The following is a 25,629-nucleotide window of genomic DNA, read 5'->3' as shown; positions in this document are numbered from 1 at the left end:
AATTTATGGACAATTGAAGCTGCAGAAACATCTCTTAGAAGGAATAGAGCAGATCCATAGCAACAATTCTTCAGGGGAATATTAATCCCCAGCTTTATGTAGTGCTAAGTGTACAATAGTAATCAGAACTTGAGTAGAAGCTGCTAATCATTGAGGGAAAAGGCTGTATAAAGAATTCATAATGGAATTAGCCTGCGGCAAACAAAGAAAGACAAAATTAAATCAGCCATCAAATTGCACCAAGGAATTTTAATTTACAGGTTAATGTAGGATTATGTAACTAATCACAGCTAACATTTTCAATGAACAACCAATAAAATTCTGCTCTTTTTTTCCTCTCTAATCTTGCTAATGGTATTCCAATAACATGCTTTTATTGCCCGATAATATGTTAGAAATGATTCTCAGAAATTCTACGTCTTTCCAATTGTCAGAATTCATGTAAAATAGATTTGAAACAGTCAGTCAAAAGTGTAGATCTAGGAAGATCCACTCCTCAGTTCAGTCCAGACCCATAATATCTGGGTGAGTTTACATAAAGTAGATTTACATAATCATATAGATCTAAAGTATATGCATGTTTTTCATGCAGTGCAGGGAGCTAAAATGGGACAAAAGAGACTAAATTAAATATGTGAAACTAATTTGGAGCACAAAGTATATCAGCTAATTCTAAATAAAACCACCGCCATAGATTTATATGTCAATATTGCAGACATATCCAATGACATAAACACCAAGGACCACTCTAACGGAGTTTTCATGGTTTATAAATGTGAACATCATAAAAAGAAATAAGGTTTCTAGGCTAAAAAGTTGATTAGCATTCCTCACGGGAGGGGGTGGACTCTGGTGTCCTCCCCAGTTATAGTTTTATATCAACCAATGCATGACAAAGACAGGAAAAAAAAATCTCTACACAATTTGAAAAATTATATGAAACCCTCTGCTTCATAAATATAAATATATATATATAAAAAAAGACAGCATAACTCTTTGCACATTGGCAGGGAGAAACTCCAAAATTATACTGTATGCTTAAAAAGACATCAGTTTAATCAAAAAGATCTTTTTCCAACATATGGCAGAAGGAAAATTATTACAAATGGAGTAAAAAGTATGTTCATAAGCTTTACTTCACGAGGGAAGAATGCTGGGAAGAAAGGCAACGGCATTCTTCTTGCATATGTTTTTCTTGTCGAGAACAATGTGGGAAAGTCTCATTTTCCTTTAATCTAAATGTTCGTTTTATGGAAGCAGCAACACTCGGCCCAGTTATTAGCAAAGGAGTTTTGTTGCTTTATAAAGTCTAATTTTAAGATGCTCACTTCCAAAAAAACATTATGGTGTCAATTGCACTACCCTTCAGCAATCCTGTAATAACTTTATTCAACCATTTCTAATTATAATTATATTTTCAATTCCTTTTAGCTATAGAAACTCTTTATCAATCAGAGCACAAGACAGAAAATTACTTTATTACAGCTACAGCTCGTTAGGCTGAGTGCTCTTAATGAAGCAGCCTCATAATCAGATGAAAATCATGCTGGAGAAAACTTGCATCATTAGTCTGGGCCTTAATTACCAAGAAATATAGTCACTAACAATGATATTCCATTTCATGATATGGTGCATGCACCTTCTACACTGGTTGCAATTAATAATTCCACCGACTGCTACAGAATCTTTTCTATTTATTCATAACAATGGAGGGAGGGGGGCGATTCTAAATTTAATTGAGCGCTTCGGATTGCACTCTCTTTCTCCCTCTCTCGCGCGTTCAGATTAAAATGTCACAAGGCTAATATTCTATCTTACAATAATTCATCACTTTAATTACATATTTTATGTATGTGAAATGTCTTTTTCAGCTTTATAGTTGAGGTTGACATTTTTGGGGGACGCATCTAGGAAAAATGTGTGGCTTCTTAGGAAGGTGGTCCCTACCACCCAGGACCACAACATAAAAATCTGAGAGAGAGAGAAGAAAAATAATCACGGCCATCAGTCCAACTCCATCCATGTCGGGGAAAAGCTGCCACAAGAACAGGGACATTCATTTAAATTAATGCCGAGTCTTCTGATAGGCTTTGGATGGCAGAATGGCGAGGAACAGGGCCCTGTGTCATGGGTCTCTTTGTTAGGCATGATTGATCACAGACAGAATCAGCAACTTTCCTTTGTGAAAGCCTCCTTTCTTCTGCCTCATTTCCTTTGGCCCTTTCTTTGCCTCCCTCTCTCACCAAGATCCTTGCTTTTGACCTCCTGAGAAATACCTTCAGCAAGGAAGGAGACCTGGTCCCTTGCCCTCCCACTGGGTTCTGCACACTACCAGGGCCCACCAGAGACCCGCCTATTTCTCCAGCTTCTCTCCAGGCTGGATTAACACTGGAATTCAAGGTGCTGTTGCAACTGCTGCTCTTTTTCAAACGCAAATTAGGTTACTGAGTGAGGGCAAAGAGCACTTGGGGGAGGGCAGAGGGCAAGGGGGTTGGCATAGATAAATGAGATCCCCATTGACCTCAAACCCACGTGTGCCTAGAGCTGAACTTCCTGCCTGACATCGTCTTTCAGAGAAATCATTGCCAAACAGTTTATTTGATTAATCTGGGCTGCACTTTCCCCAATCATCTGCTTTATAAGCACCAAGCAGTTTGATAAATGAAATGGATAAAAGAAGAGAATGACTTGGAAAAACCCACAAGCCACAAGATAAAGAGTTAGCTATGGCATAAGAAATGTTAATTTTTTTTTTAAGAACTAAGCATCCAATCTCTATAACATGAACATAAAGCTCCCCAACTTAAAGATCATTGGCTTCATACTAATTAGTGTTCAGCAAAGCAATGTAGTTCAGATCCTAAAAAGGCAGAAATTATCTCCACCCAATTTCAGACCCCAAATAAGCAAATGACTGAATAAATTAATAATAATGAAAAACTTGCCACAACAAAAACACCAGATGACAATTAGCTTGAAGATGGTAAAGAACTGACTGTGTTATTTGTGAGTCTTTGTTCCTTCTGGCATTTTAAGGTTGGAGGGAAGTAGAGACATGTAGTATCAGATTTTACATAGACTTTACAGGGAAAGGGGTCAGGGGAGAAATTTGGGAGATGAGAGCCAGTAGAACCAGAGAGTCATGAGGCAGAGCAGGGGGTTGTGAGCTGCTTGGAGAAGAATACTAGGTGGGCAAGAGGAAGTGGACCTGGACCAAGGGGGGGCGGGGAGGACACAGGAAGCAGCAGAAATATGAAAGCTGTTCGGGAAGATAGCAAAAGAAGATGGGACACTATCAGAACCACACAGAGCATATTCCCATTTTTAAAAGTGCTTGGCATTTTGGACAGCCCAATGCCTAGCAAAACAGCTTGAGAAGTCTAGGGATCTCCAAAGACAACTGGTTTGCAAGGCCCAGCCTGACACCCTTAGAAGCAGCCCACAGGAGAGCCAAGTAAGAGTTAAAGGGAACTGGCTGAGTGCTCACATTCTCCTATTAATGCAATGTCAGGAAAAGCCCTCAGCATTACTGCCCTCATTTGCAATCCCTCTTTAATGTTTCCTCCTAACAGCATTTCATTTAAGTACAGAAGTCACTGCAGGTATTCCCATCTGGCAGAGGCTACCCCACATGGGCACAAGAGAGGCCCCCAGGATGCTCGAGACGTTTGTCAGGGGCTGCCTCCTACCTTCTGATGTTGCCACTCTCTCTGCCTGGCAATGTCCTTACCCAGTCCCACAGTGAGACAACAGCTCAAATAGCCGAATCTGAAGAGACTGAGGTCTCCTCCACCCTGGAGGGTCTTCAGAGGGAAGCACCCAGCCTACCAGCCCAATCACCCTTTATCAGTACAGAGGCTACAGCGTGACATCTTCCTGGGTGATCTCAGGAGGGTGACTAAACTCCTCTGTCTCAGCTTCCATATCCCCACATAAGGACCATAGTAGCATCTGCCTCATAGGGTTGCTGCAAAGGTAATCTGAGATGAGGCATGTAAAAGTGCTCAAACAGGATCTGGCACATAGGAAGTTTCAGTAAATGTTAGCTCTAATCAATATCATCATTGTCATCATTAAAACCATGACCACAGACATGAGGCAGGCATGGCATACTCTGAAATAGGTTCAAGGATTTCAAACAGTGGTTTTCAAACCTGGCTATACATAGAAAAATCGCCTTCTCACCTGAGTTCTCTTACTCCAGACCAATTAAATCAGAATCTTCCCGTGGGTCGTTTTTAAAGTTTTTCGCATGATTCCAGTGCGCAACCAGGACTGAAATCCACTGATACTGAGTCTCAATGCCTGTGCATGATATTTAAAACATGATGTTGCCTAGCTAGAAGGCCTGTCTTGGCAAGTGGCAAAGCCCTTGTCTGGGTCTCCCAGAGAGCAATGGGAATGTTATAGCTGCACTTTAAGACGTGAGGGTTTAGAGCACATGTGTCAAACACAAGGCCCACGGGCCAAATCCAGCCCGCCAGGCCTTGCAATGTGGCCCGCACCGTGCTGTCATCACTGCACTCCGCTGTCAGTTTATGACATTGTCAGTTTATGACTGTTCAGTAAACCATTCGGCCCGCGATTTAGGCTGGATTTTAGATTCTGGCCCCTTCTCTGATTGAGTTCGACACCCCTAGTTTAGAGCATTTATGGCCCATGAAGGAGCAACCACAGCCTTGGCTGAAGGAATGTACCTGTTGTCTTTCCCAGCTGGCAACATGGTCCATTTCCACTACACAGAGCACAATGCATGTAGCCAAATGTTACCACAGGATGGCCACCTGTGACTTGAAAACTCTTCTATCTGGACCCAGGACATGCATGGGCCACAAAAGATTGCCTGAGAACACCAGAGAAAAAGCTGTCTTCCCCTGTGGTTTCGTAAGGGCAGCCCATGCAAAACCTGCCCAGGAAGATCAAATTAAGTCCACAGGTGGAGGAAATGACTACCATTCAGGTCTCTGAGAATCAAGATTAACCTGTCAGAATGGACAAAGTTAGATTCGGCTAACCCTGAATGAATTCGACAAATCTAACTACTTAAATCCTTAGCTATCTTGATGACTATGGCAGCTGTTTGACACTTGCATTTACAGGATCTAGAAAAACTGAAAATTTCAACCACTCAGACTCCTCAAACCTACATAAATCTGTCAGGCGCTCAAAAGACAATCCTCTATTTATTTATTTGCTTTTAATATTTAAGACACTTCCGCCACAGAAAGATCTCTAAGACCATGTATGAAATAACAGAGAAACCACATTTAAAAAAAAAATAAAATAAGAACACTGAGCAGCGTCTAAACTCATCATTCATTTCAACTCATATTTTTCTTCCGGCAGGAAGAGGTTTACTTAAGACTGTGGTGGTTACTGGAAACCCTAGGGATCAGTTCATGCCCAGTAGTACAGGTTAGCACAGCCCTACTCTCAGTCAGAGACATCCTAACTCCTCTTCTGGCTGCTTCTTCACCCCACAAAAGGATCATGGGAGAGAGATAAACTAGGAGGAAAAAATAATCAACAGTGGTTAGGAAATACCAGCCGACTCATTTACAACCATAGAGTTTAGAATGGAAACTTAAAATAGACTAGCACACCAAAGAACTTAAATTCAAACACACAAAAAAAGAACAAATATTGTATGACTTCACTGATATGTGATACTTAGAATAGCCAAAATCATGGAGACAGAAAGTAGAACAGTAGGAACTGGGGAGGAGGTGGGAGTATAACTGGGAGTTGTTTAATGGGTATGGCGTTTCAGTTTGGGATGATGAAAATATTCTAAAGCTGGATGGTGGTAATGGCTGCAAAAGTAATACAATGTACTTTTTATACATGAAAAAATTGTTAAAATAGCAAGTACTATATTATCCATATTTACCACAATAAAAGGATCAAACACATTTATCTTGAGGTCCTAAGGAACTTATTTAACGTTGTACATATTTTTGTTTCAGCGATTAAAAGAAAAAAAAGCAAAACAAACCAAAAAATTAAAGAACCTAAGTTCTCCTTTGAAGTGCTGGAAGCAGACCCGAAAAGGAAGATTTGAGGTGTGAGAGCGAAACTGACGAGGTCAGGTGCCCTGGATGGAAGATGTCTCTCTGACCTAATGGGCTGGGTGACCTTGGGCAAGTTACCACTCTAAGCCTTGATTTCCTCATCATTAAAACCACAGAGTTAGCTGAAACCGGTTTGGCTCAATGGATAGAGCGTCGGCCTGAGGACTGAAAGGTCCCAGGTTCAATTCCGGTCAAGAGCCTGTACCTTGGTTGCGGGCACATCCCCAGTGAGGGGTGTGCAAGAGGCAGCTGATCAATGCTTCTCTCTCATCGATGTTTCTAACTCTCTATCCCTCTCTCTTCCTCTCTGTAAAAAATCAATATATTATAAATAAATAAATAAATAAAACCAGAGAGTTAAAGATAATCACCAAGTCAATGCCAACTTGAAAGTCCACAATTCTACACTCTCTTTCCTTTGCCTCATTTTTCTGTTCCACCATAGCAGTCATGGAAATGTTGTTCTAGGAAAAACACAGCAGCCATTATAGGCAAATGTCAATATTCTTGCTAGTGGCTAAAGAAAAGAGGAAAGAGCTTGGGACAATTACTAGTAGATAAAAGCAACTTCATTGTCAAACCTGTAGGTAAATAATATGCAACCCCCAAGACTGAATATTACTTTTTAATGTTTCACTCCTTTATCAGAAGTGGGGGCGGGGGGGGAGGGGGGGGGCTGTTTTCCCTCATGACTGTAGATTATCTAGTTAGAAGCTGTTGGGTCTATGCCTGTCCTTGAGTGAGTGGCTGAGCCTGCCCTTTAAAAATCAAGAGACCAGTGGGGTCCAGAGTTCATGAATAGCCAGGTCATCACCTCAACAAAACTTGAAGAGTCTCTGCCATCATTGGGCTATTTCTCAACTCTCACTGATCCCACTACCCAGCAGTTTGGCAATCAATGCCGTGTTTCCAAGGGGCCGATATCCCAATCATAATTTGCATCAGTAACTTTTCACCTGACTTTGTCCCTTCTTCACCCTTTGACACTAAAATGTCTTAGCAAGCAGGAACATCTCCTTGCTAACCGCCATGGCATCTAAGGGAAGGTAGGAGTTGTGTCAACCAGCCTTTAGGTGCTACAAACCATGCAAATCTGCATTCTATTCTTTAGGCCAAGGATTCTCAACAAGAAACCATTTGACCCCTTTCCCACTCCAGGGACATCTGGCAATCTGTGGAGCTGCTGGCATCTACTGGTTAGAGGACAGGGATGCTGCTACAATGCCCCGCTACAAAGAATTATTCCATCTAAAATATCAATAGGGCTGAGAAACCCTGCTATTTACAATTCAAAATTTCACTGTAATTGTGAAATAGGTTTTCTCTTCCTTATTTTACAGATAAAGCTCAATGAAGTTAAATAACTTCTCCAAAGTCACCTAGCAAGGAAGTAGACAGGCCAGGAATAGAAATCAAGTCTGTGGGTCCAAAGAGCCATTGTCTCACCTCGAATGAATGAATGAATGAATGAATGAGCAGATAATGACTAAAGTCAGCCTGCTGCTCTGTGCTAGGGAGCCCGAAGAAGGGCAGATGGCACTAGAAACAGATGCAGGCTGACCTCAATCTAATGCTGGATATCACTATTTATGTCCCAGGACAGATGTTCAGGCAAGACCTGCTCATGGCCTCTCCATCACTGCTTATTGGAGCTGCCAACCCCAAAGGAGCAGAGACAGAGAGGTTGACTGAACGTCCTCATGTCTCCATGACACTGCCCAGCTCCAGGGGGCTTTGGGGAGGGCATGGCTATGCTGAGAATTGAGGCCGCAGAACTGCATCACAGAAACTACAGGCCAGGACTGGCCTGCCGGGGAGGTGGCCCCTATCTGTTGACTTGCCCTCCTAGGTCCTTTCTTTCAGGAAATGGAGATGAATGGGAGAACAGTGGTTGGAAGTGGTCCCTGAGTTTCCCTTGTGGGAAAGCCACCTCTCTAGATCCTAATTGCTTTCAGATCCTTTGAAAAGTAAGCCATTCACTAAGCAGAACCACACGAGAGATGGTAGTGGTTTTAAAAGATAACAACCCCCCACCTTAACCCACCCCTAAAAAAGCCTGCTTCACACTATAAGGTTTCCAAAGACTGAGGCCAAGAGCCAGACTTCATGGTAAAGTGGACTGGGAAGGTTTGTTTCCAAAACCTGGTCACTGGGGCCCCAGCTTGGGAGACCCCTCTCCTCCCAGTGCCTCCTGCCCCCTCACATCTCCACCAGGCCCCTCGGAAACAAGAGCCCACTGTCTGAAGCGCTGCAGACTAGTGAGCTGAATGGAGTAATTAAGAGCTGTGCCTGTCAAGCATTTGTGTTCAAAAGTCTTAAGTTATATTTAACTCCCACAGGCCCCATGCATTAATTAAATCACTTTTACCTGCTGCCTCAAATTTTTCTGGAAGCAGAAAACTTTGGAGAGAAAAAAAAAAAAGAACATTCTATGATATTTCACACTATGGACATCAAAACCCATCCCTAGGGGTTTGGAAGTGTGCCCACCATAAGGGCCACTTTCCTGGGGCACAGACCCTAGTGACAGAGATGGATATAAGCCTTCCGCAGCCTCTCAAGGTCACTGTGGTTCTAGAGTCATCGCCAAAGCACTCATGGCTGGTGCAGCTTTTTCCCCCACTACTGAGCAGAACAAACATTTGTTAAATAATACATGAACTATTTGTCATTGTTTTTTTTTATTAGTAATTATACTTCTGGCTTGATTTAGATATCACTAGTTTTTTCACTCATGCTCTTTTTCTGTTCCAGGATCTAAGGCAGGCTAACTCGCTGCATTAGTTGACTTGGTCTCCTCTCATATGTCACTTCTCAGTCTTCCCAGGCTTTTCATGACCTTGACACTTTGCAGGGGTCCTCAAACTTTTTAAAGTGGGGGCCAGATCACAGTCCCTCAGAGAGCTGGAGGGCCGGACTATATGAACTACTAATTCCTACTGTAACACCTCGGCTGTGCTCACTGCCCAAAAAACCTGGCGGGCCGGATCAGACTCCTCTGCGGGCCGCATGTGGCCCGCGGGCCGTAGTTTGAAGACCCCTGCTAGGGTATTGGCCTAGTATTCTACAGAGTACCCCTCAATTTAAGTATGTCTAATGCTTTCGTCATGGTTAGACAGAGGTTATAGGTTTGGGGGAAGAATATCACACAGGTGAACAATTGTTTTCATTACATTATATCAAGAGAGAGAGAGGAGAAAGAGAGAGAGAGAGAGAGAGAGAGAGAGAGAGAGAGAGAGAGAGAGAGAGATGCAACATCACTGGAGATGTTCGTGTTCACCTTGATGGCTTGATCAAGGTGGTGTTTACCAGTTCCTCTATCACAAACTTACTATAGTCCCTTGCTATATCCTCTATTCCTTTAAAGCACATGTGTCAAACACAAGGCCCGCGGGCCAAATCCAGCCCGCCAGGCCTTGCAATGTGGCCCGCACCGCGCTGTCATCACTGCACTCCGCTGTCAGTTTATGACATTGTCAGTTTATGACTGTTCAGTAAACCATTCGGCCCGCGATTTAGGCTGGATTTTAGATTTTGGCCCCTTCTCTGATTGAGTTCGACACCCCTACTTTAAAGCAAGACACTGAGTCCAGCCCCCATTCAAGGCGAGTGGAGTATTTTCATCATTTCATCTCATTCTGCCTTAAGACAGACTCCTCACAAAGAAACAGAAATCCATTGTTTAAAAAAAAAAAAAAGCACAACCTGGAAGTCAGAATCTTGGGCTCTAGTCTCAGTTCTATGACCCAGGATGCATCCGTTTGTGGTACTCTTCCTTCTGCTTGATAGGCAGGGTGGCCCTGCCCTCCCTGGGAGGGTGCTGAGGGATCAAAGAGGCAAGACATAGGAAAGAACTTTCCACTGCCCTATTCCACCCCACAGCCCTAAAAGTTCAGTTCCTGCCACCTTCCTTACTTTTCCCCTCAGCAACTGCCCACTCTGTCCTGATATTCCCACACATACTCAGCACTTGCCCACTTCCTGCCTCTGCTCCCTTTACCGGAAATGGGCTTCCCTTAGTATCAGAAAAATTTTCTCCTTCACCTCACCTCCCTCTCCGCTCAAACATCACCACCCCAGGAAAATCGTCCTGGACCCTGCTACTTAAAATAACATTCCTTTTGCCCTGCCTGGTGTTTCTGTGGCTGCCAGCACTACCTGCCCTGCAGTCTGTACTTTTGTTTCTATTGTTTGTCTTTGCTCCTTGAAGAGCAAGGCTTGGAATGTTTTATGCCCCCACTGAATCCCCATGGCTAGAACACAGTCCATAGTAGGCTGAGCCTAAGATACATTTATTGAGAAAAAAAATGGTGGGGGGAGGGAGAGACATGTGTAATATTGTCAGTAATAAAGATGTTTTTTAAAAGGAAAAGAAAAAAGACATGGGAAGCTTTTTGGGGGGGAGGGGCTGTCTTTACAGGGCCTAATATCCTGGTAGGTTCATAAGCCCTTGCAATACCTCTACATCACACAACCTCCCTCCGGACTTAGGAATGACTACAATTATAACTTTGGATGGAGATATCTTGGAAAGGAGAAAAACCATAATAGATGGATGAAAAAAAAAAATGGTTTTATCTGCCATGACACCTGTGGTCCATTGGCAATGCTGCCAGAAAACTGTTTAGAGAGAATCTGAGACCAGATCTGGGAGGAGAATGTGCCATGACTGATCTGTAATTTTGGAATGTGTGCCATGAATAAAAGAATGGGAGCATGTATCTTTGCACATCATGTGTGACTATACGTTATTCCTGATTCTAAAATCATTCCACTGTGAGTGGGTATGGTTTTCTAAGAGATACAAAATGACTGCCACTTAGCCAAACTCCTGTAAGGACATTACCTCTATCAAGGGTTGGCAAATTGTATATGTAAAAGGTCAGATAGTAAATATTTTAGGTGTCATGGACCAAACAGCAGTCTCTGTGGAAACTACTCAATCCTGCCAGGGTAGCACAAAAGGAACCATAGATAATACATAAACAGTGAGAATAGCTGTGTTCCAATAAAACTTTATTTTTAAAAAAAAAACAGGCTCCAGCTACATTTGGTGGGCCACAGTTTGCCAACTCCGACCTCCATGAATTTCTCTTCAAAGAGCATCTTTCACCTCTCTAGTCTCCCCGCCCCCCCCCCAAAAGCAATAAGATCTTTAGAAAAACCAAAATTATTACTCAGCCCTTGCTAAATCTTCTGACTCTTTGCTCTAAAGACCACAGAGAGTATTTACATATCAACATCTTCTGGCAGCTTAAGAGTTATCAAAAATGTCACCAGTACCAAATGTTTCATTAATTATTGCAAACATCTTTAGGAAAAAAAATGCCACAGTAGGTTTCTTTCACCAAGTGATTTATTTCAGATATAATTTCAGTTTAATTAATAGGGGGTTTCATTGTGACCTGGAGGGTGTGAAAACCAGCAGCGAGTCTGTGGTTTGGTTAGGAGAAAACTAGAAACCTGTCCATGCCTGTAGAAGCAAAATTTTACAGATAAAGAGGGGGGGGGGGGGAGCAGGGATTTTTCGCAGCTGTGAACACCCAGCTGATACCCTCATTAAAGACAGCAGTGCAGCATCTTGGAAAAACAAATTAAAAGGAGGTGGAGGAGCTAAGAGTTAAAATTTGGGCGGGGGGGGGGGGGGGGGGGGGGGGGGAGAAGAGACTATTGGAATAGGATTTGGCTTATTCCCTGAAAATAATTCTCTTTCTAAACCGTATTGTAATCCGAACTGTGCCATATGTCCTTACAAAATCCTAAACCAGCAAATCAACAGTGAGATTTATTAGGTCCTGCCTGGCATCGTATAGCCCAAGTCAAGAGACACAGTCCCCGCACTTGAGGAGCCAAGTCTTCCTTCAAATGGCTTCATTTGAACTTTCTGGCATTCTGAAAACGTATAATCACTTATCTAAGCAATAAAGTGTTGTTGTTTCTTGTAGAAGTGCATTTGGAGGGGAGATTTTTTTTTTTCAATTACCAATAAGCAAAATGCCTCGTCCACATATTCCCAAGCACCAGGTTACATTAGTTTCAGTTTTAATATCCTGCCAATGAGAAGAAAAAGTCCCCAAATATGAAACAAATACAGCTGACTAATATTGCTGTTCAAATGCCACTGCATTAAATAAAAATTCCATGCTGTAAAATTTTGCAAGGTGCTAAAACAAAAATGATATAATAAATATAAAACATCTGCATTTTTTAATAAGACATTTGGAAACCAATTTCATTTATATTTAAACTTGTTTTGAAGTGTTCTTAGTTTTGAAAAACATCCTAGTTACAGTATATTAGATTTCCCCGCCCCCCCCCCCAGGCGAAAGATTGAAGTGCTGGGATGCCCAAGTAAGGGACCACTAGCGGAGGGGCGGAGAAACCACCATTGTGTGTTTCCAGAACAAACCTTGCATTTGAATCTTCAGCTGACTTTCAGACATAAAAGGGAGTGAGGGTGGGGTGAGTGCCCTCCATCAGCAACGCTGGGGAATGTATTCTCACACATGCACAAAAAAATGCGTTAAGACAACATGAAGTTTCTGGCATTTGCTCAGGCACACACACCCCCTACCCACCCCCCCACCCTACCCCCACCCCCCTGTAAGTGGAGACTTTAACGGCATCTCTGCCTCTTTCCATGTGCCTAGGTGGGGTAGTTCCTACAATACTGGGAGAACAGTAGTGAACCTTTGACTCATATGGGCTCTGGTATGGAGGAGAAGGTCTCAACTATGAGGAGCTCTGCCTCCATCTCCATCTGGGAAACCCAGATCTGGGCACTGGACATGCAACAGTTCAAAAAGGTCTCATGTTTCCTTTGGGAAACCAAAGGGAATAAGGACTTTTGGGAGAGAGGAAGAGGGGACAAAACATTTGCATCTATTTGCCAGGGAGAGGAACCCATGGATACCTGAACTCTAGATGGGAGTGTTATGCCCAGATTTCAAGATCCCCAAGGACCACCAGGGAGCCAAGTCCAATGCAAAAGCAAAAGAGCCTTTATTCAAACTCGAGCCTGGTCTCCCTGCCTCTACCGATGCAGAAGCAGGATGCAGAGAGCCCCAAGCTCTGAGAGTGTAGTCCTTTTATAGGGTTTAGGGTTGGGTGGTGGGGTGATGCTCGGACCACTGAGTTGGCTGGTTCTGATTGGTGGGGTGAGGGCCAGGGTCCGGTTACACTGGGTTACTTCCCTCTGTATTTCTATTGGCTGATTTAAGGGTGGGTTGGGTAATTGATACATTTTATACAAGATGGAAGACACAGTACAAAATGGAGTCAGTCCTGCTCTGCCGTTGAAAGAAGGCCTATATGTTGGGAAGGGGCCATGAGACCGTATCTCAAGGCCTGGCCTGGTGTCAGCACTGATAACTCTATCTGGGGCACAGTCCACAGCCTCTCTGGAAGCATGCGCCAACATTCCCACTCTCTAACAGGAGCTCCACTACCAATTACCTACCCAAACACCATTTTATCTACAACATCCACCTTGTGACCCAACACCAGCCATACAGCTGCAAAATTAGGAGAAAGTTCTTTATGTCAAGGCTCATAGCAGAACGGATAGATTGTGCTTGAAACAAAGAGAATCTGGCCTGAGGACTGTTTGTGAGTGAATGTGCAATAGTAATGTTAGCAGCTTTCCTTGAGCATCTTTTGTGTCAGGCATTTTACAAACACTGCCACATTTCATCCTTATGACTACTGCTACTGTAGGCAATCATGATTGTCACCTTCCGAACGAGGAAGATGAGCTTCAGCAGGACCAAATAAATTCCCGGGTCACACATCTAGGCAGTGGCAGAGCAAGAAACTGAACTAAGTCTGGATGACAGCAAAATCACCACAGACACCGCTCAGGATCTGATAAATGGGGAGTGGGGGTAGTCCAAGTTTTACATAGGAAGTTTACTCATTTCAGCCACTAAGCATATGTTCAAAGGTCCTACCACCTTTGAATGGAACAAAATTAACTGAACAGAGTATTGAAGAGAAATGAAGTTAACATTTTTGGGTTAAGACTGCATTTAGAACTAGGTTAATTGCATGTCAAGTACAACTAGAAGACCACGCCTTGATGCACAGCTGATGTAGTTTTCATACAATACATGTCACCATATGCATAAAAGCATTGTTTGGGCCATTTGCAAAAATGTGCTCTTATAGAGAACCTTTTCTACAATCTGGCCTATTAATCTATTTGGAAAACAATTTTTTTTCTTAACTAGTTTAAAAGCTATCCTCATCTCATCCTCTACTCAATCCACATGAGAATGCTGCAGATCATGTTCCTTCACCACCATTCCACATACAAAACTGGGAATCAAACCATGACCTCCTGGTTCATATGTATCAAAATCTTAATTTCCCCTTCTCCCATACCTGGGCCAAGATATTGTCCCCAATTACCTAAATTAATCAGGGTTTTGGTTTTTTGTTTTTATGTGGATTTGTTATATGACTGATGGACCCTGTAATTATCTCCTTAACATCAATTCTCTGCTCCCAGTAAAGTGTGAGTGGAGTGCCCAGACCCCGATCTCCAGGAATCTGTTACAACCTGTCACAGTAATCTTATTGCTCTTGACAGTGTCAGTCCAGGACTGAACCAATATCCCAAGACTCAGGAATGAACCAATCATGTTGAAGTTCAGGATTCTTTTTTGACAGTCCTGGGAAGAGACCTACCCTCTTCCCAAATGGGAATTAGGAAGCAGGTAGTTTGCCTGGCCAGCGTGGCTCAGTGGTTGAGCATGGACCTATGAACCAGGAGGTCATGGTTTGATTCCCAACCAGGACTCATGCAGGGGTTATGGGCTCAATCCCGTGTGGGGTGTGGGCAGCTGAACAATGATTATCTCTCGTCACTGATGTTTCTATCTTTCTTTCCTTCTCACTTCCTCTCTGAAATCAATTAAAAAAATATTTAAAAATGAAACAGGTAGTTCCATCACGACTGTGCAGAAACAAGGGAAACCAAACTGAGGATTAACTGAGAATAAAGTCTAATCCACACACAAAGCAGAGAGCTGAGAACACCTTAAGAGAGTCAGAGTCCTGATTGAACTACATACTGAAGCTTGACCTCAGGCTGAACATCTCAGATATGGGAACCAATTAATTCCTTCATTGTTAAGGCCAATATGAACTGAGTTTTGTTTTGTTTTGTTTTATTTGCAAAAAAAAAATTCTAACAGCTACACTGAATTTTCTACAGCACTTTGAGAATGTACTAGGCAACTTCCAATACTAATTCCTATATCATCCACTCAATACAATGGAGTTGCATGTTAAGCAGAGAGTTTAGAATCTAATATAAGAAAATCACACAAAGAAGATATATATTATGAAAAAATGCCTAAAGATGCTATGCAGTAATTCTTATGTGCATTAAAGTTTGAAACTCAATTACAGTAGAAAATACTTACACATGCTCAATTTGACATATTTGTACACATTGATCAATGACCGGCTTACCAGTGATGAAACAATCTGAGTAGCAGTAAAACAATCCAGGTTTCAGCACCATTATGCTGTAAGCAGCAGGTGTCTGACCAGTGGGATCAGACTGGACCTTGCTTGGTTCAGCAACCTTGGTACTTGGAAAGACTTCAGAGATAAGACCCAAACTACAAGAGAACATTTACTTATAAAAATACAGAGCAGAAGAAGTAATATGTAGAAGAGATTGGCTAAGGAAACAAGTTATGGAGACAAAGAAAGAGCCCTAGGAGCTTGGGAGTGGGGAAGGTGACAGTAACATACCTGGAGGTGGAGGGAAAGGGGGAGGGGAGGGGAAGGGAAAGGGAAAGAGAGGCATGCTCCCAGGAGGGAGAGTGGCTGTTGTAAATTTTTTTATTACTATTTCAATTTCATTAGTTGTAATCTGTATGTCCAATTCTCTGATTATTCCTGATTTCGTTTTTGGAAAATTGTATGTTTCTAGGAATTTATCCATTTCTTCCAGATTGTCCAATTTGTTGTCATATAGTTGTTGGTAATATTTTCTTATAATCTTTTATATTTCTTTGGTGTCAGATGTTATTTCTCCCCTTTCATTTCTGATGTTATTTATGTCCTCTCTCTTTGTTTCTTAATTAGTCTGGTTGAAAGTTTTGTCAATCTTGTTTATCTTTTCAAAGAGCTAGCTCCAGCTCTGTTTTATTGATCTTTTGTATTATTTTTCTAGATGCCATTTTACTTATTTCTGCTCTGATCTTTATTATTTCCTTTCTTCTGCTCACTTTGGGCTTTGTTTGTTGTTCTTTTTCTAGTTCCTTTAAATGTAAAGTTAGATCATTTATTTGAGATTTTTCTTGTTTCTTGAGATAGGCTATAATGTAGTAAATTTCCGTCTTAGGAATGCTTTCACTGTGTCCTATAGATTTTGGGTAGTTATGTTCTCATTTTCATTTGTTTCAAGATATCTTTGGATTTCTTCCTTGATCTCATTGTTAACCCATTCATTCTTTAGTAACATGCTACTTAGTCTCCATGTATTTGTGTATTTCAGGTTTTTTTCTTATGATTAACTTCTAGTTTCATGCTATTATGGTCAGAAAGATGCTTGAGATGATTTCAATCTTCTTAAATTTACTGACAGTTGTTTTGTGTCCTAACATAAGGTCTATCCTACAAATGTTCCATGTGAACTTGAAAAGAATGTATATTCTGCTGCTTTGGGGTGAAATGATCTGATGATATCACTTAAATCCATCTGATGTATTGTGTCATTTAAGGCTGCTTTTTTTTGGTTGACTTTATGTCTGAAATCTATCTATTGATGTTAATGGATAATGTAATTTACTTACAGGCCATAAATGCCGCAATCTTTTTCACAGCTAGGGTTCAGTAATCTGGAGAAGGGCCTGCTATGTAAATAGATATACAAGAGAGAGACCAGACAAGAAATGTAAATTTGGGAGGCATGGGGGAGCCAGGGGAGGCTCCATTTTCTAGTGAAGTGGGGAATGTCCTGTCCAGACCCATGACTTTTTATTTGCTGGAAAACACATCGGCCCTTTAGGAATGCAAAGTTTGATAAATAGGAAAAGATTATCTGAAATTACCTGAAATCTGCTAAGAGGTAGAACCTAAGTGCTCTCACCACACACACACACACAAATGGTTAACTATATGAAGTGATAGGTGCATTAATTAGCTTGATCGTGGTCATCATTTCACAATGTGTATGTATGTTAAATCATTACATTGCCTACCTTTAAAAAACCATCATGCTTTACAACCTAAATATATACAATTTTTTTATTTGTTGATAATATCTCAATAAAGCTGGGTTAAAAATAAAATAAAACTATACAAGATAGGTATCATCATATCCCCCCCCTCCTTTTTTACATATAAAGGCCGTGCAATTGGTGGCAGGAGCCAGGATAATGCATAAACCCCTGTCTCTATCTGAGAGACCTACCTCCACTGCTGTCTGTTTCCTCCTCACTTTACCTCCTGAAACTTCCCCTCTCCCCTTGTTCCCTAAGCTCTAGCCACTCTCCCTCAAATGTACAACAGCTCAATTCTTTCTCAGGTTCAGACTCCTCATTCAAGCTCTTCTCAAAAGTCAGCCTCATGGAGAAGCCACCCTTGACCACGCTGATGGGTGAAATGGATGTGAGCACTCTTTATCATTATAACCACCACCATCTCGTGAGTCCAGAAGGGCATTCCTTGAGGATCTCTTATTGTTTTTGCTGAGGTTTTAAAAAACACGGAGAGGATATTGACTCCCAGAGTGCTATGATTTATCACTTAGTATATCAGGTAGTTCATAAATCCCCTTGCTTGCTTCTGAGTTTGATTCTGAACAGAAAAGAGTGGAAAGTCTATGGAGCATTTTTGAAAATTGCTTCTTAGAACCCTGGAAGTTTTTTTGCCCCCTCAGTGAATGAACAGCTCTCTAAAAAACTCTGAAGGCTGAAAACCGGCTGTACTGAAAACATTCTCTCACAATAAGGGCTTATATTAACTTTTCAAAAAATATTTGTGTTTCTTCAAATATTCCTACGGTTCTTTTTTTTTTTTTAAAGCAATTCAATTTGGGGGGGGGGAACATTATGACAATATGCTACTTCATGCCAAAGAAAGCTTTTCATTGGCCTCTCTCGTGTTTCTGGCTTTCTTTTTCCAGCTGTTATATCAGATATAATCATCCAAAACTGCGATTTGTCATCTCCATCAAATTTGGTTAATAATTCTTAATGTTGCAGTTTATATGAAAATATTTATGGATTAAAACTCAGAGCAAAATGAAGATTTCACAAAATAGGGATAAGGTTAATATTCCTCAAAAGGCTGAATTACAAGCAAACCTGAAAAAACAGTAGAGTTATCCCAGATGTTAGACCCGCAGCACTGCCTGCCCTACTGAAATGTGGGGGACCTCGAGCCATCCACGCTGCCAAGGCAGCCTGAGGATTTGGTTTCCTCCAAGTAACTGGAAGACTGAAGGCTCCTCGTGTATAACAGTAACTTCTCAGATCACTTGACCTGTCAATCTAAGCAGAAAGATCATCTTTAGGCCCTTGATTAAAGTTGATTAAATGGTTATTATATATTTCCAACCGACAATTCCTGCCCATGACAGCAACATACTGATCAAAATAGTTACCATTTACTGAGCAATTACTATGTATCAGGCAGTGTTAGGCCGTGCTATGTGCAGGCAGTGTGCTAGGCAATTTGCATACCTTATTTTATTGAATAAATGTCTGTTGAGGAAGTCGAGGTTCTTTTAGAATGAATTATATGAGATTGACATTTTTGTAGGGAAAAAAAATGGCCCAGGAGCAGCACTTGCACGCAGTTCATTCTAATACTTGTTCTGTATCTCCCAACTGACTCAACACAAGGCTTATCACACACAGTAAAGGTCAGTAAGCTCTTTTTTATTAACTAGATGCCGTGTATGGGTGGGGTCCCTCGGCCTGGCCAGTAATTGGGGCCAATCGGGGCCATGGGAGGGTGGCTGGGCAGGGGGGGGAGGGGCCGTGGGAGGTTGGCTATTGGAGCGCACTGACCACCAGGGGGTAGTTCCTGCATTGAGTGTCTTCCCCCTGGTGGTCAGTGGGTGTCATAGCAACTGGTCGTTCATTCGTTCTGTCACTTAGGCTTTTCTATAGAGAGACCGTGTTATATAGAAAGAGCCTCAGTGGGGGGTTGTGGGAAGCAGCAGTATTTCAAGTAAGATTCAGTCCAGCCACCTCTGCTGTATTGATCTCAGCCACACAGGTTTCATGTGAAATGTCTCAGGCCACCCACCTGCCTGCACCCCCCAAAGTTTACGTAGTAAAACAGTGAAACTTGCTCTCGGTGTGACTGTAGAGAGCTATGGGATATTGCAGGTACAAACTCAATTTCAACTCTTTCACCTCCTCCAAGGAACCTGCTTTTCCTCTCCTGAATGTCATCATAAAAGGCATTTTATGGTTAAATAGGTACAAAGATCACCCCAGGAGAACTGACTTTCATGCCAGGGTTAACGTTAAACACTGTATTCTAGAACCAGCATGTATATCAATTGGTAAATTTTTTAATATATTTTATTGATTTTTTACAGAGAGGAAGGGAGAGTGATAGAGAGCTAGAAACGTCAATGAGAGAGAAACATTGACCAGCTGCCTCTTGCACACCCCTTACAGGGGATGTGCCCGCAACCAATGTACATGCCCTTGACCAGAATCGAACCTGGGACCTTTCAGTCCACAGACCAATGCTCTACCACTGAGCCAAACCGGCTTCGGCTCAATTGGTAATTTTTGAGTGATGAGAAAAAGATTCTACTCCTAAACAAGTTGGGATGAACAAATGCTCAAAAGCCCCAAATGAAATCTTAGAGATTTAAAACTAAATATTAACAGGAAAGAAAGTAAAGCCATTCAGACAAGGGGATGGGAAGTTGTTCCATTTTAAAACATTGCCTGAAAGAATCTTTGCCCAGTCCCTTCTCACTAAGGTCTCCACATTCTCACTCCCAACCAAGAAACAAAACTAAGCAAAACCAAAACATGCCAGAATCAAAAGGTACTATTTCACTCAACAGAGAAATTTAAAACCAAGACCAGTAGCTAAAAACAGAGTATATTTCCATGCCTCCTACCATCCACTTTAATAATTATACCTTAGAATCCCAACTTGGTGTGCAGACAACTGGAGAAGTGAGGAGGGGTGGGGAGGAAGGGGAAAGAAAAGGAAAGAAGGGAAGGGATGTGAGGGAAGAGGAGGGGAGAGAGGTGTTGGATTGGTGAGAGGAGGGGCAGGAACACTTTTTAGAAGCTGGAGGCAAGGAAGTTCATGTAAGAGCTCACTGTGGCCCACTTATGTTTCTACCTCTCTTCTCTCCTGTCCTGCCCTGCCCTGCCCTACCCCCTTTTAACTTCCTGGGTTAACCAATGAAACTAATATCTTCCAGGTTTTTTATGCACTGGAATACCAAACAGGAGATGTGTATTCAAGCCCAATGACAGCAATATACATGACCACTTGGTATTATCTCAATTTTGTGATATAAAAATGAAGCAGCTGTGGCATCAATCTATGTAGAAATGCGATACAGTTTGAAAACTTCCTCGTGTGCACTAAGTGGCACCCAAATGCCCCATTCTTCTGTAAGAAGAGTGGCCACTCCCAACCCAAACAGGGCTCAAAATAGTGCCGATTAGATCATAGTCTCCACCAAATAGATGCAGAGCTGATGCCACGTGGGCAGTGATCAGGCTGGGAAAGACCGTGTCCTCTTTGGCCAAGTATTCTTCCTTGTGAGACTGAAGTGCCACTGCAGCGATGGGGATGCAGCGTTCCTGCACAGGGGTTCTTACTGGAGCAGCTGTCGGCAGTGAAAGCCTGTTCATACCTCCCTGCTTTATAGCTTCGGAAACTCCACAGCCATCACCTCTGAGCACCAGAAGAAATCTTACAGAAGGCCACTGGCTCTTGCTCTTTTCTGCCAGCCAAACTGTATCCTGTACCCCATCCCATCCCTCAAATGGACGAGAAGTGAACATTTCATCTTAGTGTCTTCCAGGTTGAAGCAGTAAAGTTATGGCCTATTCGAATAATCATCAAGGAGACTGATGATGTTAAGAGCAGAGGCTTCGAAGTCCAATAACTCAGTTTTAAATGCTGGTCTATCCTTGCCTTCACAAGCTGCTTAACTTCTCTGTGCCTAATTTCTCCTATGTAAGAGGGATGATAACTGAATCTGTTAGGGTTGTTGTAAGGATTAAATAGTTAATCTAGTTAAAGAATTTAGAACAGTCCCTGGTACATAGAGAGCAATAATAAATGGTAGCTACAATCATTATCATCATCATCCCAGCACCCGTTTTTAAAGAAGTAGAAAAACTCTGGTCTCCTGAAATTTACAATCTGGGGTGAAGATTATGTTGACACCAAATATGAGAAAATAAAACCAACCTGAATTAAGTCAAGCATGGATTAGGTGAGACAGATCATATACTTTCTCTCAATGAGCAGGGAGAGCAGAGCAGGAAGAGCTGGGGAAGGTTCAAGGAGGAGGGAGGGCAGCTTGAGACCTTGCAAAATGGCAGCCTTTTGATTGTTAGGGGAGAAAGAACAGGGAGCTTATAGAATTCATTTCCTTTAAAGATTCTTGGGTGATGGGCTCCTGTTATTTATAAGGATAAGAAATGTTTGCAAAGCTCTTCTCTCAATTACCTCTCTGGAAAGAAGTTAATTGTGGTAAAACTGTACATTTAATATGGGCCCAACTGCAAAGAACCAGGGTGAATTCCCACAAAAGCACCCCCTCCCCCCTCCCCCAGCTAGTCAACACTTTAAATAGAACTGCCATGTTATTATTGGGAAGAGTGGTAGCTCCCATGCAAACTACATATTTGATTAGGATCTGAACTCTTTGCTGAACCATGAATTCAAAATAATTTAGGTGATACATATAAATTTAATTTCCTTGTTCAAAAACGCCACATCTGAAATGATGCCCTGCGCATGTAGAGCTCTCACTGAGGTCCTACAAAATGAGTCTCCCTCTAACTCGTCTATACTGTGTGGAAATAATCTTCAAGGAAAGGAATAAACCTATTTTAAAAACAGCTGAGTCCTTTAGATCATACACCCTAACCAATTTATGGAGATAAATGGAATTCAGTATTAAAGAAACTTTTCCCACTCCTCCAGAAAACGTAAATCCAGCTACAAAATAGAAAGAAAGAAAAAGACAAAGAAATCAAGAATAAAAGCAGCACAGCCCTACCTAGTTTGGCTCAGTGGATAGAAAGTCAGCCTGTGGACTGAAGGGTCCCAGGTTTGATTCCAGTCAATGGCACATGCTAAGGTTGTGGGCTCAATCCCCAGCGGGGGCATGCAAGAGGCAATCAATTATTCTCTTTCATCATTGATGTTTCTATCTCTCTATCTCTCTCCCTTCCTCTCTGAAATCAATAAAAAATATATATTTTAAAAAAAATTAAAGCAGCACAGAAAGACCAAAAACAATTCAAGGACAACTGAAGAACCCGTGACTTTTTGTTCCTGCCTTACCTCTGTCACCCCCCATGTTCCCACTGACCCAAAGCAACTGTATATATGAACATCACACAGTAGAGGAACCCAGGGAAAAACAACCGCTGAAGAAAACAATTCATTTCTACCATCCAGAATCAGAGAAGGCATAGTTTTCTGTGGAAACAAATCCCTCTCTTTCGACAGTGAAGCAGTGACTACTGTTTGGCTATCTTTCCAGCACTAGATACTATTTCAGTAACTCTCACATTAACCCTGAGCTAACTACCAGGACAGATGAAAAAAGAATAACAAAGGAGAAAGAGCAAGAAAGGGAAAACAAAATAACACTGTGAGTGATTGCTTGTGCTCTATTAATATAAATGAATACAAAATACTTTTTAAAAAAATGCATTAGGCAGATATTGGCTTATGATGGGGTCAATATCACGATTTATTTAACTCTGGGGACAATAAATCTTGATATTGACTAAAAACATAAGTCAATATGTGTACTGTTGTGTGCATTCTATTACAAAAATAGGTTTTTAACTTTAATGGCCCATTTTGCAAAGTGGAAAAATAAAAGAACTCTCTCAAAGGCCCTCAAATCGCAGCCTACACCAACATCTGTTGAGAATGGACTGTCTGGCCCAGCATCTCAGCAACACTTACCAATGGCCAGTCAGTCCGTTAATACAGCAGATTGAATTGCGGGTCCTGATTCTCCACCCCTCCTGTATCTAAAATCTTTGCTGTTCATCCTACATGAAGCAGATGCCATTACTTGACTAAGAGCTTAGTTTGTGATACTTTAGCTAATGAAATGTGAGCAAAATTGAGAGTTTGCCAGTTCCCAGTTAATAGACATCTTATATTCTGCTTCTTTTCTTGTGAATTTGCCATTATGATTAAAATAGCTTCCCTTCAAGTAGATGCTATCCCTTCAACCTGAGCCCTCAAATAAGTCCACATAGAGAAGACCAGAGTCCATGACACAATAAGGATCTAAGCCCAGCTGGGCCTATAATGGAAGCAGAGGCTCCTATTCAAGCTCAGTCTCTCAAGTCAATCCACAGATATGTGCAAATGCAACTGAGATCTGGTGATTGTTTGTTATGCAGCCATAGCAGACTGACACAGCACTCACTAAGGAATCATTATTCACAGATTCCTTACTCCCTTGTGGAATCTTCAAAGAAAGTTGGAGATACATGCCCTCACTCTAAGAATCTCAGAATGTAATAGGGGAAACAGAACACCCACATGATGGACTGTCTCCCTTTGTATTAGTATGTTCCATGTAACCTTAGATGATTGTTAGACATCCCTCCATTCCCAATAGCCAGGAGTACTAACTTCTTCAGATCCATACATATCCAGAAGTTGAACTCAGCTCCCTTAACAGTTTCTAATAAAAACACAACCATTCCAAGCATTAGGGATGTTTGTAGTATTTTTTTTCTAAAGATCAGGAAGCCTTCAAAATAGAAAGGAAGGAGGGAAGGAAGGAAGGAAGGAAGGAAGGAAGGAAGGAAGGAAGGAAGGAAGGAAGGAAGGAAGGAAGGAAGGAAGGAAGAAGGGACTGTATAGGATTGCACACAGCATTCTGCTATAATCTATACTGGATGTTTTATTTTCCCCAAATCCCTCCTCAGTTATATCATAATAGGGTTTCTTTTTCCTCTTCTCTGACCCCATGGCCAGCCTCCTTTCTCCTTCCAGATTATTCTCGGGAGCTTCAAGTTCCTCTGCCTGTTTACTATGCAGAAAAATGCAACTATGCTCCAGCTTATACCCCTGAACTCGTGTTACCCAGGCCTTTCTATTATTAGCAAACATTGAACCCTTCAATAAACAGCATTATCCTCTTTAGAAAGCAGTTCAACTATTTGAGAATATTCTTTTGTGTCTCCAGCCCACCTCAAGTGGCTGATCAAAGTCCTTTATTTGGGGGCGGATGAAACCCTCCAAAGTCATTTTGATGAGTTAAATTATCTTTATATCATTATAATAATGCATTGGGGTTTTTTAGTAAGTGTTTCTTGAACCAGGCACAGTTCTAAAAGTTTAGTATATAGCAGTGAACAAAAGACCTCATGAAGTATACTCTTGAGTGTTGAAATCAGACACTTAATGGTTAACTCACAGATGAAGTCTTGTGGGACAGTAGTAAGTACTATGACAAAAATTAGCCCAGGGTAAAGGGATCCACTGCTTTTCTATACAGGCCTGTCTGAGGAGATGATGTCTGAGCTGTGGCCTGAACTGAACCTAATTCTCTGACGCTCACTTCATTCATCCACCCAGCAGGATTTATTGTGTACCTGCTATAGGGAAAGAATTGTGTTTACTAGTAGCTGCTGAGGGGCACAGAGAACAATCATGAGGATACTCTCCTCAAGGAGATATAGTCACATCAAAGAGATAAAATATACATTTTTAAAAGACAATCTACAATTAAAGATAGGAAATAATATGTGCTATGTAGAGAGAATACAAGGAATTGGGGGGGGGGGGGGAACCCACACCATGAAACATCAACAGGTGTGTGTGTTTTTTTACTGTAAACTTTAAATACAAATTTTTCTGAAAAAATCTAAGGTAATTTTATCAAAAGTAAAGGGATTGTTCCACCTCAAATTTCCCAATATTTTATATCATTCTATAGCCAGTATATGCCAAGTATAACAATTATATGTGAAACCAACAATCTATATTTTATGTCCAAATCTTGATATATAAAAAAATGTAAACAATTTCCATTCTCTTGTTTTCTCTCCTATCTTTTTATTGAACGTCATGAGAATGGCAGGTAATTCAGTAAAATCAAAATTTTCTACCCTTGTTTTTAAAATTATTCTCACAATATAAATCTCTACAGTTGGGAGCACAGAATACACCTTGGATTAGGGATTCTGTTGATGTAGGATGAAAACTTCTGACAAGTCAGAGAATGTTCACAGGTCAGATGGTGGAAGCCATTAATGCTCACCTCAGTCTATAACTGGTTGATACACAAAAAAAGGTAGACAGACCATTCTCAACCAATATAGATGTACTC

This window comes from Pipistrellus hanaki (genome assembly GCF_964339955.1).
Source record: "Pipistrellus hanaki genome assembly, chromosome: 12".
NCBI lineage: Eukaryota > Metazoa > Chordata > Mammalia > Chiroptera > Vespertilionidae > Pipistrellus > Pipistrellus hanaki.
This window is presented reverse-complemented; position numbering follows the sequence as displayed.